This window comes from Schistocerca americana, chromosome 1 (genome assembly GCF_021461395.2).
Source record: "Schistocerca americana isolate TAMUIC-IGC-003095 chromosome 1, iqSchAmer2.1, whole genome shotgun sequence".
NCBI classification, from domain to species: Eukaryota; Metazoa; Arthropoda; class Insecta; order Orthoptera; family Acrididae; genus Schistocerca; species Schistocerca americana.
This window is the reverse complement of record NC_060119.1, coordinates 946,561,004-946,579,567: the sequence shown is the minus strand read 5'-3', so window position 1 is coordinate 946,579,567 and position 18,564 is coordinate 946,561,004. Positions and strand designations below refer to the sequence as shown.

The 18,564-nt window shown below is 37.3% G+C and overlaps 1 protein-coding gene across 4 annotated transcripts in view; it reads right to left on the bottom strand.

Annotated features, from left to right (window-relative positions):
• LOC124615642 (E3 ubiquitin-protein ligase RNF34) overlaps positions 1 to 13,526 on the bottom strand; it is an 82,038-nt gene extending 68,512 nt beyond the window's left edge. Inside the window, exon 1 of one of the 4 annotated variants that reach the window (XM_047143657.1) lies at positions 13,333 to 13,526. The gene's annotated coding sequence lies outside the window, so the exon portion shown is untranslated. Of the gene's footprint in view, positions 1 to 13,211 lie in introns of all 4 variants that reach the window. The other 3 variants (XM_047143673.1, XM_047143683.1, XM_047143665.1) reach the window with 3 other exon arrangements.
• Positions 13,527 to 18,564: the final 5,038 nt, after the last annotated feature.

Genomic DNA, 18,564 nt, shown 5'->3' with positions numbered 1-18,564 from the left:
GGCACCCTGAAGAGTGAGGGATCGCGTTTTCTGCTGCAGAAATGATAGTTGTACTCACCTACTCAACCATCACATCAATATTACCATGTGAGGGAGATTCAACAGTGACAGCAGAGGTGAAAATTTCCCAGTCCGCATAACTTAAAGCCCATCTGGGCAGGCCTCCGTGCGCCTGATGCTGGGGGAGTGACAGGAAGGTAAGGAAGTGGTCACTAACACACATGTCATAATGTGCTCTCCAGTGGATACATGGAAGAAGGCCAGGTCTGCAAACTGAAGAGATCAATAGCCAAATATGTGCCATGTGCCAGACTGAAATGTGTGGGGGCACCTGTATTTAAGAGGCAGAGGTTGAGTTGTGACAGTACATTTTTGATCTCTCTGCCTCGGCCAATGAGCACGGTGCCATTACAGGCATTAAAATCCCCCAGAAGTAGGAAAGGTTTAGGGAGTTGATCAATCAGTGCAGCCAATGCGTTCAGGGGTACTGCACCATCTGGAGGAAGATATATGTTGCAGGCAGTTATTTTCTGCGTCATCCTTATCCTGACGGCCACAGCTTCAAGAGAGGTTTGAAGGGGCAAGGTTCACTACATACCGAGTTGAGAACATTGACACAATCTCCACCTCACACTCGATTGTTGTCACTATTGTTCCTGTAATATCCGTTATAGCTGCAGAGGGCAGGGTTCTGCATTGCTGGGAACCAGGTTTCCTGGAGGGCAATGCAGAAAGAGGGTGTCAAGCTAAACAGTTGCAGTAGCTGAGCCAGGCAGTGGAAAAAACCACCCCAACTCCACTAGAGCATGACGTGATCAAGAGGCTGAGAAGGCATGGAACATTCGATGAGGCAATTTACGCCTCAGGGTCACCTGCAGCCACCAATTTATTTCCTGAGCAGTCTGTATCCATGGTATCTGTGGGTCAGGCGAGATCTGGGTCCTCAACAGACTCCAGAATCTCCATCTCATCCTTAGGAGCAAAGCTTGTTGGTAGTGGTGGTGTGGGTGCAACCGCAAATCCCTTGGCCTTAGGGGGTCTTCTTTTTGGATTTCTCTCACTACTCCTTGGGTTTCTCTGGCTGGGAGGATTTCACTGGTTCAGTCTACGGGACTGAGGATGATCGCGAAGCCCTATGACTAGCTACTTTTGGGCACTTCAGCCACTGGTGGGAGTAATCTTTCCCACTAGCAGAAACTTGAGAAGGGAGTGACCCAAGGGACCCCTTCCTAGTGAGAGGTGAAGAAGAAGAAGAAGATTCAAACTTCTCCGGCTGGGAAGTGGGGACAGGTGTCCCTGATGGTTGAGGGGGTGAAGGGGGGGGGGGGGGCAGTGCTCCCAAGGTAGGTGGTGTGGGAGCAACAGGAAGGGAAATGCCCCCACCATCAAGGGGGCAGGTGTAGTCTTCCGGCTCTGAGAGCCAACCGGAATTCGCAGAACGGATGCGGCTACAACTATTCTCATAGCAGGGGCTTAAGAGGTGGTCATAGCCACAGGATGTAGATGCTCAAATTTCCTCTTAGCCTCAGTGTAGGTGTCAGTCGGTCTAGGGTCTTTTATTCCACGATTTCCCTTTGGCGCTGTAAAATCCTGCAGTCTGGTGACCAAGAGGATAGATGCTCTCCGCAGTTGACACAGATAGGAGGCGGGGCACATGGATTATTGGGATGTGATGGACACCCACAATCTCGACATGTGACGCTGGAAGTCCAGCGGGAAGACAAATGGTCGAACTTCCAGCACTTAAAGCACCACATAGGGGGAGGGATACATGGCTTTACATCACGCAATAGACCACCACCTTGACATTCTTGGGCAATGGGTCCTCCTAGAAGGCCAAAAGGAAGGCACTGGTGGCAACCTGATTACCCCTCGGACCCCGATGGACGCACCGGACAAAATGAATGCCCCATCACTAAGTTTGCATGCAGCTCATTGTCAGACTGCAAAAGAAGGTCCCTGTGAAATATAATACCCTGGACCATATTTAAGCTCTTATGGGGTGTGACGGTAATGGAACATCCCCCAGCTTGTCACAAGTGAGTAATCCTCTTGACTGGGCAAAGGATGCTGTTTTTATCAAGACTGACCCCGACCGCACTTGTCTTCTAAATGGTCTACAAAAAACTGTGGCTTCATCAAAACAAAGGAGTCCCCGTCAGTTCTTGTACATACGAGGTACCAGAGTGAATAAGGTTCGCTGCCATCCTTAGCATGGTGTTCCTCCTATGGTGTGGCCAGGGAAGCCAATGATTTAGGGTCGTACTTCCTTACATTGTACTGAGACTTAGAACGCTTAGAGACTGCTGGTGTTTGATCACCAGTGTGAGCATGTGGTACAGTTCATCGTGCATCATCCGCCCTAATGCCACCCACTCAGACCAGGGGGCCTCCCCACGGGTGCCAGCCAGCCGCAGCAAAGGCCACCTGGCAGTATGGTCACTGCTGGGAGTCCCGATGTCCCAGGGTGACAGGCATCTACTCCTTGGCATACGTGGGGAGTTAACAGTGCAGCCATCAGCAGAGGAATCCCTATGTTGTCAGGGGGCTACAACCAACAGGGTACATGGCGGCCCCACCACAACGGTCTGGCTACTGTGCTGGAACAAGTCCATGGTCATCGTTGGCACAAAGTGACACTGCATGGTGCATGGTGGTAAACACACCTAAGAAGGTGTCCTTGCCCAAGAGATGGAGAATGAGCAGGACTGGAATGCGCCGACAAGAAAGCGGGCTACAGATCTCAAGGCACGATGGACACGATGCATTGTGTAAGGTGCCCTTCCCGAATTAGCTCACTTTTCGGAAAAATTTTGAAGAATTGAGGTCAGACCCTACAGGGGACCATCACATTAAGGCTGAAAGGTGTAAGACTCCTTTTAGTCGCCTCTTACGACAGGCAGGAATACCTACGGCCTATTCTTACCCCTGGATCTGCAGGGGGAGAATAATTTGACAGAGCTCTTAAAGACTTACGTCTAAACAAGGCCCTAGGCATTGACCACGTTCTGTCAGAACTAGTGACAGCCTTGCAAGTGCCAGCCATGACAAAATTCTTCTACCCAGTACGCAAAATACCCTCAGATTTCAAGAAGAACGTAATATTTTCAATTGGAGAGAAAGCAGGTCGAGACAGATGTGAAAATTACTGATATAACAGTTTAGCATGTCATGGCTGCAAAATACTAATATGAATTCTTTACAGAAGAATGAAGAACTTGTAGAAACCAAACTCAGTAAAGGTCAGTTTGGATTCTGGAGAAATGTAGGAATACATGAGGAAATACTAACCCTACAACTTCTCTTAGAAGATGTGTTTATAGCATTTGTAGACTTGGAGAAAGCTTTTGACAATGTTGTCTGGAATACTCGCTTCAAAATTCTGAAGGTAGCAGGGGTCAAATACAGGGAGCAACTGGTTATATACAACTTTTACAAAAACCAGACTGTAGTTATAAGAGTCGAGAGATGTTAAAGGGAAGCAGTCCAAATTGTACACTGACCAAGCAGTAAAGGAAACCAAAGAAACATTTGGAGAAGGAATTGAAGTTCAGGTTGTTGTTGTTGTTGTCTTCAGTCCTGCAACTGGTTTGATGCAGCTCTCCTTGCTGAAGTTCAGGGAGAAGAAATAAATCCTTTGAGGTTCCCCGATGACATCGTAATTCTGTCAGAGACAGCAAAGGACTCTGAAGAAAAGCTGAAATGAATGGACAATGTCTTGAGTAAGCAATGAGTCTTCATCTGATTGGGAATTAACTACATGTGATGTTCCTCAATGTTCCATCTTGGATCCACTGCTTTTTCTTGTGTACATTAATGATGTCTCGCATGTAACACTGCCAGGTAAGTTTGTTTTGTTTGCAGATGATGCGAACATTGCAATATGCGAACATTGCAATAAATACCAAGTCGAGTACAGATTTAGAAATGACTGCTAATCAAATTTTCACTTACATTAATAAATGGTTTAAAGCTAATTCACTGTTGCTGATCTTTGAAAAAATGCACTATTTGCAATTCAGAACCTGTGTGAGATTTCCTTGCAGCATGTGTATAACATATGAAGACTTGCAGTTGGAAGAGGTTGACATTGTTAAATTTCTGGGATTACAACTCTAAAATAAAGTCGGAAGGGAAGCAAATACCACTGAATTACTGACATGCCTAAATAACTCTATATTTGGCACACAAGTGATGTCAGATGTAGGAGATATATATACTTTGCTTACTTTCATTCTATTATGTCATATGGGATCATATTTGGGGTAACTCATCAAACAAGCAAAAGTTTTTAAAGTGCGGAAGCATGTAATAAACTCATTTCAAGCTCATCATTTACAAATCAATGCCAGGAACAGACTGTTCTAACCACTGCTTCTCAGTATATTTATTCCTTATTGAAATTTGTTGCAAATCAATACTAGGAATAAGAACAATCTACATAAAGATATAAAATCTCTTACTTTGGTCCAAAACAGGGTCCAATATTCAGGAACATACATTTTCAATGAACTACCAGCAACCATTAAAAACTTGGTTTCAGATAAAGCACAGATTAAACAGAGTTTGAAAGACTGTGTTCCATTCTGACATTTGATTAATTCTGTAAATATTAGCAGTTCCAGTTTAGTGTAACGTATTCACATATTTTGACCATCTCTTGATAAATGATCAGAGAAGTGAGTATTATAGTCAAATGTTCTATGTTTTCTGTGTTATAATTTGACGTCTTCCACAACCACAAGAATCATTTTCTTTCTTGGTCTATAGAACGAACTCTGTATCTAATCTAATCTAATCTTGAAATGGGGATATGATATGATCAACAACAAATGCAAAACAAGGATAACTGAAGGCAGTCTAATTATATCATGTGACGTTGAGAAAATTTGGTAAGGAAATGAGACACAAAGTAGTAGATGAGTTTTGCAATTTGTTATCAAATATAGATTTGACTATTAGGAAGGAAATTAATTAGCAAGTCACTTTCATTTTGCACAATAGGATGTACTGATGAGGAATGAGTCATTTTACATTTACATCACAAATTAATTTGTACACAAGTTTACATTCTGAGAGTTTCTAATTCTTTTTCCAAAAAGAACAAAAAGATATCATATGATGCCAGTCAGTAATTCCTACCCACCACCTTTTACACATTACAGTAACAGAAATGCTTCTACAGAATAGATGGATCTGTCACGGAGAAACTTTCACAGCTTGTTTCCAAATTTACCCTGCTGTCTGTCAGACATTTTATATCACTTGGAAAGAGATCAAAAATTTTTGTTGCATCATTGTGCACCCCTTATTGTGCTAAAGACAATCTTAAAGTGGAGTAATGAATGCTGTTTTTCCTTCAGGTATTGTAATTATGTACATCATTACTCTTTTTGAACTGTAGTGAATTATTTAAGACAAACTTCGAGGGAATACAAATATACTATGAAGCAGTAGTCAGAATGTCCAACTCCTTAAACAGATGTCTACAAGATGATCGTGGGTGAGCATCACACATTCTTTCTGCATCTTTTTGTGCAACGAAGATTTTCTTTCTTATCCGAATTTCCCCGGAACATTATTCACTACGACATTATTGAATGGAAATACACAAAACACGTCATCTTAATGATTTGTCTCTCCCCACGATTTGCAATGACTAAGTGCAAATGTGGCTGAACTCAGTTGTTTTAGGAGATCCAAAACGCATTTTTTCCTATTTAAATTCTCATCAGTATTGACACCCAATAATGCTGAAGTTTACACCCTATTTTTAATTTCCTCACCATGTCTTGCACTTATCTCTGGTGTAGCACCTCTAGATGTGCAGAACTGAGTATGCTGTGTCTTTTTAAAACTGAGGACGAGGCCATTCGCAGAAACAAGTCAATGGCACTATTAAGAATTTTGCTAATCATTTATTCTGTTTCTGTATCTATGCTTGGATTCATTACAATACTAATGTTGTCTCCAAAAAGAACTTATTCTGCTTTCATCGGTTACATGGAAGATTATTTACATATACCTCATCAGTGCCAACCAGCAAGGTTTCAGAAAGCATTGACAATGTGAAACCCAACTCGCACTTGTGTCACATGATACACTGATAGCTCTGGATCAAGCCAGTCAGGAAGATGCAGTATGTGTCTATTTCCGAAAAACATTTGACTCACTGGTACATCTATGCTTATTGTTGAAGTACCATCATATGTGGTTTCAAACGAATTTTATAATTGGACTGAGGACCTTTTGACAGGGAGGACGCAGCATGTTATCTTGGATGGACAGTCTTCGTCATATGTAGAATTAACTTCAGATGTGCCCCAGGGAAGTGTGTTGACATTCTTGCTGTTCATGTTATATATTAAGGACCTTGCGGACAACATTAGTAGTAACCTCTGACTTTTTGCAGATGATGCAGTTATCTATAATGAAGTACTGTCAGAAAGAAAGTACACAAATATTCAGTCAGATCTTTGAAAGATTTCAAAGTGGTGCAGAGGCTGACAACTTGTTTTCAATGTTCAGACTTGTAAAATTGTGCACTTCACAAAACAAAAAACCTAGTATTCGATGACAATAGTCATTGTTGGAATCAGCCAACTCATACAACTACATGGATGTAACACTTGGGATATGAAACAGAATGATCACACAGCTTCAGTCATGGAAAAAACAAGCAGTAAACTTCAGTTTATTGGTGGAATACTGGGGAAACGCAATCAGTCTACAAAACATATTACTTACAAATAACTCTTGCGATTGGTTCTAGAATATTGTTGAAGTGTGCGGGACCCATACAACATAAGACGAACAGGGGATATTTAACACATACAAGGAAGGGCCTTATGAATGGTCACATATATGTTTCATCTGTGGCGGAATGTCACAGATTCTGAAGGAATTAAACTGCAGGGCTCAAAAACCCCAAGAAAATCTATTCACAAAGTTTCAACAACCCGCTTTAAATGACAACTCTACTAATACATTACAGTACCCTACATTTCTCTCACACAGGCATCATAAGAATAAGATAAGGATACCTACAGCAGGCACGAAGCCATTAAAACAATCATTCTTCTTGCACTCCATACTTGAATGGAATGGGAAGCAGCCCTAATAACTCGTACAATGGGATATACGCTATGCCAAGCACCTCATTGTGGTTTGTGGAGTATAGATGTAGGTGTAGATACGAAGACCAATAGCTCACCTAAGACTGAGCATCAGGGAACCGCAGCGATATTTCTTCTCCCCAGTCAGCATTATGACCCCAGACTTGGTTGAATTACTAAGTACAACTTCCTGCATTTTTTTTTTTTTTTTGTTCGATGATATTATCCATTGGTTGGCTATGTATCATCAATCCCATGAAACTTCAATTTATCTGCGAGAATACTGTAATTCACACAAGATAGGCCACGGGGCATTACAAAAGTGTCCAATTCTATTCATCTGCTTTGACAGATGATGTCACCAATATGGCAGAAATGGCTAGTTGCAGGATATACAAAACTGATGATGGCATCACTACATTCACACACTAACAAAAATAAAAATAAAACAATAATGTCTCACACCAAAAGTAAAATGAAGCTAATGGGACAACCATGGAAATTTGGGAGTTGGGGAGGGGGGGGACATGGTAAAGATGTAATAATAAAAAAGACCACCACACCATCCTAAAACAAATGATATAAAAAAATTAAATTACAACATTCCGCAACACCAAGAAAACCACAGGAATCTGACATTTCCCTTTACCTATATAATTCAACCCCAACACCTACATCGCTGAAAGGTGGAATCTGAAATTCTCCTTACCTTTATAGCTTAACCACAGCTATCGATACCAAAAAACTAACACCGACAACTCCAGAAAGTGGAAACAAAAACTCCAACAATTTAGAGATACCCAAATACTCCATATTCACTTCATGAATTAAAACACAACTAACCTACTATAAATATACAACAGACATAGAATAACCAAAACAAATAACAAAACGTTACCGCATCAACTACCTAAACTCGAAACCACTTTAGCACAACGACAACCAAAATTCAAATCAAATGAACCGAACACCACACGTTAAACTATGCACGTCCACATCCAACACCAGAGGCGCATCATAAAATTCAACAACGCCTACAAACAGAACCAACTCAAAAACACCGTGCCGTAGTGATACCACACACACCACTACCATTACATCACAGGTTGAAGCTACTGTGTGGAATCTGTTGCTTCCATTGACCCAGCGGTAGAAAATACCAACCAGTGCTGTTGTATTATTTAATGCAATCATAAAATCCGGTGAGTGTACACAGATCTCTCTTTCTCAGTACAACTATCCTTCCAAAACCCAGACCGCAATTTGCTGAAGATATTAATTGTTGGAAGGTGAGATACTATCCTAGAATACATCACCTTCTCAAAAATTTAGAAAATGATGTCAGTAGTGAAACAGGTCAGTGGTTACTGACATCTCTCTTTTTGTCACCTTTCTTTGTTTGGAGCGTAGCCATGTATGAAAATGAAACATGGACAATAAACAGTTTAGGCAAGGAGAGAATCAACACTTTCTAAATCTGGTGCTACAGAAACAGGTCACAATTAGATAAGTAGATGGACAGATAGACCCTGTAACTAATTAGGAGGCACTAAAAAGAACTGGGGAGGAAAGGAATTTGTAACAACTTTATGAGGAGGGATTGGTTGATAGGACACATTCTGAGACATCAAGGGATCACATTTCAGAGAAATGGGAAAAGGGTGGAGGATGGAGAAGGGCAAAAACTGTAGAAGGTAGAGGGAGACCAAGAGAGAAATACAGCAAGCAGATTCAGTAGGATTCCTTACTCAGAGATAAAGAGCCTTGCACAGGATATAGCAGCCTAAAAGGATGCATCAAACCTGTCTTTAGACACAAGATGACGATGATAATATTTTCTAAAGCTTCTATAGTTTGACTATTAGTACCGCAGTGCAGTCTTCTCATTTTATTTTGTACATTAAAATGTAAGTAAAATAATTCTTATACATTTTCATTAAAATACTACTATTAAATTGTCAAAACCATGCCTTGAAAACAAAGAAAATGATGGAATAATCACAAGAAGTAGCACTATCTTCTTGGAGTTATAACCTTATACAAAATCCATTCTCACCAAAAATTTCATTGTTGGCAAGAAGAATGTAGTGTAGACAACAGTGCAAGAATAAATTAACAATAATTTTACCACTTTACAACTTCCAGTAAAATGTCCCTCCGACCATGAATGACCCTTAGTCAAATGTGTAACATGAAACGACTGCATGCAGCTTGGACTGGGCAAAAACATCTGATAGCAGTTCACCGGAAGAATTCTGAAGGAACATCACATACCTTCAAGACATTATTTTCAAAACCAGAATGACCTTTACACTGATGCTTCTGACTGTTTGGGAAACTTAAATACTGGAATGACTGAAAAGACCAAACATCCTCTTAAGTGATTGTGTTAGTTCCAAATTAGCTTCCTGTTACGAAAGTCCTCCACAAGTAGCTTACAGTATAACAGTGAATTTCACGAATCCATTGAAATTCAGACGATTCAAAGTAAAATAGTTCGTAACTCCAGTTACAATTTGTGCAAGTAGGGCCTACTTTCAAGTATAAATAAATGGTCCAATAGCAGTTTAACAGTATATTAATATATGTTCTTTGGCTGAATATGTTACTGTTATCCATACAGTTTCAGACCAATATACAATACAAAGGATGAAATTATAAGAAAAACTGCGCCTAATTGTTAACCACTTATGGAGAGGCATTTTTAACAGGATTGATACATTTGTGTGTTAAAGCTGTTGTTGTTGTTGTTCCTATTTCAATTACTAGTAAAATACGATCCATTTCCCATTTTAATTAAATAAAGATAACATGGTAGCAGGTAAAACAACTGTTGATTAGTGATAAAGTTGCCTTCCTTTATATTGATACAACACGTTATTTTTCAGACATTCCAAGTACAAAGTAAGATTAATGCAGACCAACAACAATTATACCAATTAACAAAGCATCTAATAGCTACATATTTTACGTTTTTTAACTAACCTATTCATTAACTTGTTTGAGAACACTGCAGTTTCTCCTACATTATGTGATATACAGAGGTAAAACTTAGCAAGGTGAAGTGCGCAGAAAAATATTTTGAATGTTGTATTTGCGAACTTACAGACTGTCAAACTATCATTGCTTGCATCTATAGGTTCCCATTAGATTACTTTACCCAATTCTTATTATATAAATGTTCTTTTAAATGAATTGAGAGGCAGGTCAAAATGCACAATAGTTCTTGGTGACTTTAACATTAATTATAACAAAAGTAATACGAACAAGATACAATTATTGAATCTGTTTAACACGTACAACATGCAACCTACAGTGCAGGAAATTACAAGATATGGGGATGGGTCTGAAACAACACTATCAGATATTTACCAACAAACAAAGCTGTGAGTACAATGTTGAAGTAACAGATACGGGCTTTTCTGACCATATGGCTTTAAATGAGAACAATAAGAAACACACAGTCACTGAAAAATACGTACAAAGAAGACTTGTTAATGCAAATGACGTAAGGGTATTTAATTGTATGCTAAAAAGGGTGCAGTGGGGCATAGAACAAACTGATATTGCAGACAGAAAGTATGACAGTTTTCTCACTGATTATAAATACTGCTACAATGGAGCATTCCTGTCACAAAGAATTAAAGTCAGTGAGAAGACAAACACATGGGGTAACACAAGGGATTTAAAAAAAAAAAATCAGCAACCACCCTTAGAAACCTAAGCAAACATGCTAAAATAAATACAACAATAAAACCATACTACAGTAAATATAGAAGGGTCTATAGGAAAGTTTTAAAGGCAGAAAAATGGCTAAGCAATGATACATACATTAATAAGGGAAGCAATAAATCAAAATCGAATTGGAATGTTATAAACAATGGGAAAGCGTAAAACCAAGACTCATAATTTCAAAATTAAAAGTGAGGGTAAAGTGATAGAAGATGATCAACAGGTAGCCAATATATTCAATGAACATTATGTGAACATAGCACCGAACCTAATTAAAAGTCTGTGCAATTCAAACAACAAAAACATAAAAGTACCAACTTGTGAAAAGACTACCCAGTAACAGAATGTGAAGTTACAAATGCTACTAATAAACTAAAAAATAAAATGTCTTGTGGTATTAATGGAATTCCAGACAAGGTAATCAAACATAGTTCTACCAGTGTAGATACTCACCTAGTGGACATTACTAATACTTCTTTCAGGACAAGGGTGTTCTCATCAAAACTAAAACTCTCCATGATAAAGCCACTTCACAAAAAGGATAGTGAAAGAGTAATGTATGAAAGGATAGCTCACTTCCTGAATAAAAATAAAACACTGACTAACGCTCAAAACGGGTTTAGAAAAAACAGATCCACAGAAACGGCAGTCTTCCAATTTAAGAAAATGGTTCTAAATGCCTTGTACAAGAACAAATTAAGATGTGAAATAGTCTTAGATTTATCTAAAGCGTTTGATTCAATCAGAGATGACTATTATGAAACTAGAATGTTATGGGGTCTGGGGACTTGCCTTTAAATGTTTCAAGTCTTACCTCTCTGATAGGCAGCAGAAAGTACAAATATGTCATGAAGGCAAAGAGTGTCTTTCAGATTTCAAAAAACTAGATATGGAGTGCCCCAGGGTTCTGTGTTAGGCCCTCTTGTTCTTGATGTACATAAACGATTTGCCAAACCATCTGACAGTTGCAGAAACTGTGATGTTCGCTGATGACACTAGCATTTTCATAAAAGGATACACTGAGGATAATCTACAGCAGTGTCTCTGGGACAATAAATGAGACAGGAAAATGGTTTAGTGATAATGCTTAGATCATAAATAAGGATAAAACAGTATTGATGAATTTCAGTAATATTAAACGTAAAGCTAGAAGAAGAGAAAGCTGAGTTAGGGAACTATGTTATTGCACAAGCTCCATTCACAATATTCCTCATTATATGGGTGGATGAGCACTTGAAAAGCATCTAGATGTTTTGAGTAAAAAATTAAGTAAATGCTGCTATGTGCTAAGAATGCTTCGGGAAGGTTGCAACACTGAATCATAGCTGTGTGCCTATTATGCTTACATAAAATACCAGTTCAAAATACTTTTTAGTGCATTACCTTCTACAATAAAGAAAATTAAAGGATTTCTTAAATTCAAGGTAGATCTTCAACAATTTTTAGTAACACATAGTTTTTATAGCATTGAAGAATATCTGAATATGGAAAAATAATATTTATATATACTGGTATAAAATGTATTTATTATCCAAGTTTTTGAAACAAATTAAAGATAAGAAACTATATTGTAATTGACTACATCCATACAATGTATATTGTTAACGGATGAATACAGAGATCGATTGATGGAGTACAAAACACTGAGTGAAAGACGCAGTAATGAACTCTTCTCAATGAATTCCTTAATGTACAATGAAGACGTTGAATTTATACACAGCTGGAAAAAAAGGCACTCTTTCTGGACTCAGAGAAACAATTTATAAAAAAAAAACTGGGTAATACCGCAAGCAGACACTATATTTCGGTAAGTTTAAACAATAACCCTCCATATTTCATGAAATTCCAACTGAAAAAGTTTTGGGGAGGGCGTATTTAACAGAATGTATGCAAAAATCATAATTTTTTAAGTCAATTGGTCCACATCGTAACACCGATATGAAAGAGAAAATTTCGCTAACACAGTAAAACGTGTTTACATCTTGTAATTACTGTTTTCGTAGTTGGTCGAAAGTTCTTAAAATTGGTTTCAGGAACTTAACACGGTCAAAGCAACTTACAATAAATTTCGCATGATGGAAAGGCGCAATATTTAACAGATAACGATTAAAACTGTACGGGGCATGTGAAAGGTTTTTGTGAGACATGAATCTTGGGCTGCTAGTACCACTTAAGATCCGTTTTGTTTCCGAAACCGTTACTTCAAGCTTTTTTGAGTCGGTTACACTGTTCATGACCACAGAAATATAGCACAAAACCATATCTAATACTCCACAGTCCATAAAAAAATGGTTAACTCAGTGAGAGGATATTAGCGCTATACTAAGGCAGAAACCCGCCCATTCTCACTCCCTTCAAACGTACCGCTTCTCTTTTACTTAACGACGGCCCAAACCCTCCACCCACCATCTCTCTATAAAACCACTCTGCCTTGCAGAATAATGTAAATGTACGGTACACATGACAATCATACAACACAACTCACTGGTCAAATGTTTATGTTCTGATGTGACATTTTGCATCTCTGGCAACATACCCCAATCAGCCATCAGACCAAGCACTACTTTGTTTCAAGATTAAGGCTATCGTCACAATAAAGAAGGAAAATGAATATTTCCTGATAAATCGTACGTGACTTGTCAGCATGCCTGATACTGCGCTCATAGCTTGCCAGTGACGAAGCAACGACATAATATAAAAGGTCAGCAGCACTACTTTCGCTGTTTCACAGTACTAGAGAAATTAGTTACTGACACCTGTCACATTATTTCTAATTAGGCACATATTGTATGCTAAATATCTATCTAGGTTACAGCAATAAGAGTAACAACTGAGAGAACTCTTTAATTTAATATTTATTAATTTAACTTTTATTGTTATGCTGTTCAGAAGATGGAATCGTCTCTACATATGTAACTAAAAGGTGCAAAAATCTCACTATATTTCGATATTTTAATATTATATAATATTGTATAATTACATAGCGATATTTTAAAATTCCTGAAGGAATCAGAGCAAAAAGCTTATCTTTTTAAGCCTCCTTTTAACATTCATTTAAGACATTTATTTTAACGTTTATTTTAAAAGCCTCCTGTAAAATGGGGTAAAATAGGACAGTGGGGTAACATGAACCACTTTGACATTAACTGAGTTAAGTGCACGTTGTGGCAACATTGGTGGTTTGGTGATACTGTTGGGATGTGGTCTTTATTTCATTTTATTTATCCACCCATATGCAATAGATGTTATATGGTAGTTGTACACGTAATTTAGTGTACAGTTAGGTTAACTGGACCATTTTTATATTTTTTTGTATTTATATCTCTCACAGCAAGTGAATATTTAGTCCATAATTATTTTGGTTCCATGTAGTCAATGCTTGAAAAAAAAATAATAAGAACCAGACCTAATTGTTAACAAAAGGAGAGACCAAAACGTAACATAGTTGCAAGTGGTCCATTTTAGGGAGGGCCACAGTCACACAAGTGATGATCCCTGTGGGTAGTGGGGACCAGGCAGACAGATTTTTTAGGTTAAAGTGAAACTCCAGACAGACAACAATCAAGAAAAATAGTATAAAAGAAGCTTCATGTACTGTAATTAGAGATAAAGTTAAGGGTAGTATCAATTTACTTCATCTAAAACATGGGGGGAATAAAAAATAAAGTAGTGGTAACTGTGGGGATAGAAATTGTCAGTATAAATAGGTATAATTTAGCAACTTACAGCTGCAGATCTAATGTGGATAGAGGAGGAGTTGCCATTAACACAAAACAAGGATTTAAATAAGAAATTGTAAAAGTAAGCAAATTCTGTTTCAATCAGCAGTTTAAAGTTCGTGCATGTGAACTACAGTTAGATAATGTAGTGTTGATATTAGCAATAGTGTACATGTCCCCATTAGGAGATTCAGACCTATTCATAAAAAAAGTCTTACTACACATCATGCTCTCTGTCAGACAGAAAGAAGAAGTTATTAATCTGTGGTGAACCAGAAGTGTTATTAATGACATAACTTAGAATTAGTAATCGTTTTCCCTACACGTACATCTGAAGATAGTAGCACTCTAATAGATGTATTTGCACAGCAATAGGATGTAAAACTGACCCACACTTTCCCTGTGATAAATGGATTGTCAGATCATGATGCACAACTGATAAACTTATAAAATCTAGCAGAGTGTACAGTCCAGAAACCGCTAAGTAAAAGTGTAAAGTTGCTCAATCTGATATCTATAGAGCACTTCAGCGAACGTTTAAGAAATGTTAATTGGGAAGATGTATGTAATGAGTCAAACGCTAATGATAAATGCCACAAATTTCTTGATGAATTTATATCCCTTTCTGAACATTGTTGCCCAAAAAAATTACTAACTGCAACAACAAATAGTTTTCAAAGATACCTTGGATTACCAAAGGTATTACAGTGTCTTCAGAAAGAAAAAGAAAACTGCATGAGACAGCAAGAATTAATTAAACACCAGAAGTAATTTTACATTATAAAAATTATTCTAACATACTAAGAAAACGTGTCATGAAATCACGAAATATTGAATTTTGTTAGAAGGGAGACAGGGAAAGTGACTACTGGGGTAGATAGTATTACTATTAAAGAGAATGAGACTATCTTAACCAACAGTACACAAGTAGATAATGTATTTAACAACCATTTTTAAATGTAGGTAAAAAATTGGTGAGAATAGTTCTAAAGAAAAAGGCCAAGCAGCACATGGAACAGTCAGTTTTGAGAAATCTTAATCAGATTAATTTTCGCCTAACAACCTCTTGTGAAAAAAGAAGAAATCATAAAATCTTTGAAAAATAAATGCTCTTTTGAGGAGATGACATATCTAACAAGATATTAGAAGAATGTGGAGCAGTTACAGCTGATGTTCTGAGTCAGCTATGTAATGCATCACTTAACTCAAGGTATTTAACCCAGACAGGTTAAAATATGTCATTGTCAAGCCTCTCTACAAAAAATGGTACACCACAAATGTCAATAATTACTGCCCAGAGAAAATAATGTATCCAAGAGTGGTTAGCCTTCTCAACAGTAATGAGATACTTAGTAAATCACAGTCTGGATTTCAAAAATGCTGCTGCACTGAGACAATATACAATTTCAATGCCCACTTAATAGAGTCTCATAAATAGTAAAATGTCACCAATAGGAATTTATGTAACTTATCCAGAGGATTTGATTGTGCAAACCATGACATTATGTTACAGAAATTGCAATTCTATGGTACAAATGGTACAGCATGTGAGTCGTTTATGTCATATCTACAGAACAGGAAGGCAAAAAGTTTGTTTGTGTGATTTAGTTGATTTAAGGAAGTTTGCCACTTCATCTAACTGGGGTGAAATTCCATTAGGTGTTCCACAGGGTTCGATTATGTGTCTCCTTGTGATATTGATATACATGAATGACATCCCATCTTATCGAAACAAGAAGCTAAACTGACATAGGTTGCGATGATACAAGCATCATTATTAATCCAGTGAAAGAAACTCCAATAGAAAATTATACAAATAATGTCATTGGAAAAAGTTATTAATTGGGTTCTGCGAATGGGCTTACTCTGAACTTTGAAGAAACACACTACATCAAATTTTCTGCTGCAAAGAGTACAATTCCTTCAATAAATATAACATATCAACAGAAGTCAATAGTCAGGATAGAGCATACTAAGTTTTTGGATGTACATATAGATGAAAATGTTAATTGGAAAATTAATATTTGGATCTTCTAAGGCGATTAGGATCAGCAACTTTTGCAATCAGAATAACTGCCTATATATATAGAAGTTAGTAAGCTAACATACTTTGCATACATTCACTCTCTGATGTCATACAGAATAATATTTTGGGGAACTCAACTCTTAGGTAAAAAGCATTCACTGCTAAAAAAAAGTGGTTAGAATAATGTGTGAGGCTCATAGTCGCAAATCTAGTACGTATCTGTTTAAAGGCTAGGAATTCTTACAACAGTTTCAAAGCGCATTTAGTCACTAATGAAATTTGTTCTCAACAACATGGACCAGTTAAAAATAACAGTGACATTCATGATTATAATTCCATAAGGAAGAAAGACTTACACTATCCTCTACTTAACTTCTCTTTGGCATAGATAGGGGTAAAATACGCTGCTGCAAAACATTTCAATAAATTACCTGTTGAAGTAAAATGCCTGACAGACAGCAATAATAGTTTCAAAAATAAATTGAAATCATATGTCCTTGAAAACTCCTTCTATACCACAGATGAATTCTTGAATGGGAATAAATAAATCTATAGGTATAATACATCAATTTATTGCCATTTAAGGAAATGGGACAGGCAATAGAAATATTAAGCTTTAAAAACAAAAACACATAACAAAACCTTGATTCATGTGTGCATTTCTTATGCGCTTAACACATTACACATTATAACAGTTACTGTGAGACTGACCAGTGGAACACATAACTAAATAAAAAACTAAACTAAATTAACCCACTGCAGCAAGTTAATTGAGCTATGTGGTGGGGTTAACTGAGCCACTTTCATTAACAGGTATACATTCAGAAACGAAATACAATACACATGACAATCAGACAACATAACTTACTGATCAAATGTTTATGTTCTTATATGACATTTTGCGCCTCTGGCAACATACCCCAATCAGCTGTCAGACCAAGCACTATTTATTTTCAAGATAAAGACTATCATTTCCTGATAAATCACTCCTGACGTGTCGGCATGCCTAATAATGCATTCATAGCTTGCCAGTGTAGAAGCAACAACATAATATAAAAGGACAGCTGCACTACTTTTGCTGTTTCACAGTACTTGAGAAATTAGTTACTGACACCTGTCATGTTCTTTCTAATTTGGTACATATTGTGTGATAAATATCTATCTGGGTTACAGCAATAAGACTAACAACTCAGAGTACACTTTAATTTAATATTTATTAATTCAACTTTTATTAATATGCTATTCAGAAGATGGATTCGTCTTTTCATATGTAACAAAAAGGTGCAAAAATCTCATTGTATTTTGATATTTTAATATTAATTTCCTAAAAGAACCAAAGCGAAATGCTAATCTTTTTGAACCTCCTTTTAACATCTGATTTAAAATAGGACAGTGGGATAATATGAACCACTTTGACATTAACTAAATTAAGTGCATGTTTGGCTACATCGGTGATTTGGTGATATTGTTTCGTTATTGGGATGTGATCTTTATTTTATTTTATTAATCCATCAATAGACAATAAATATTGTATGGAAATTGTCCAAATGTAGGTTACAGTTAGGTTAACTGGACCATTTTTACATTTTGTTTTTTTGTATTTATATCTTTCACAACATCTTCTGACCTTCTGATGCTGACTGGCAGTCTGTTACAAAGTTTTGTGCCAATATGACTATATGCCATTTTAACTGTTTTTTGTTCTTTTTGAGTATGGAGTGCTGTGCTAATTTGGGTATATATATATATATATATATATATATATATATATATATATATATATATATGTGTGTGTGTGTGTGTGTGTGTGTGTGTGTGGGTGGGTGGGTGGGTGGGCGGGTGGGTGGGTGAGTGGAATCACCAAAATATTATCCCCTAAGTTGCAAGAGACTGACAGTAGTCAAAATATTCCAGCCTGGCGACCTCTGAGATAAATTAAGTTTCTGTGAAAGTTTCACTGCATCGTTGTTAT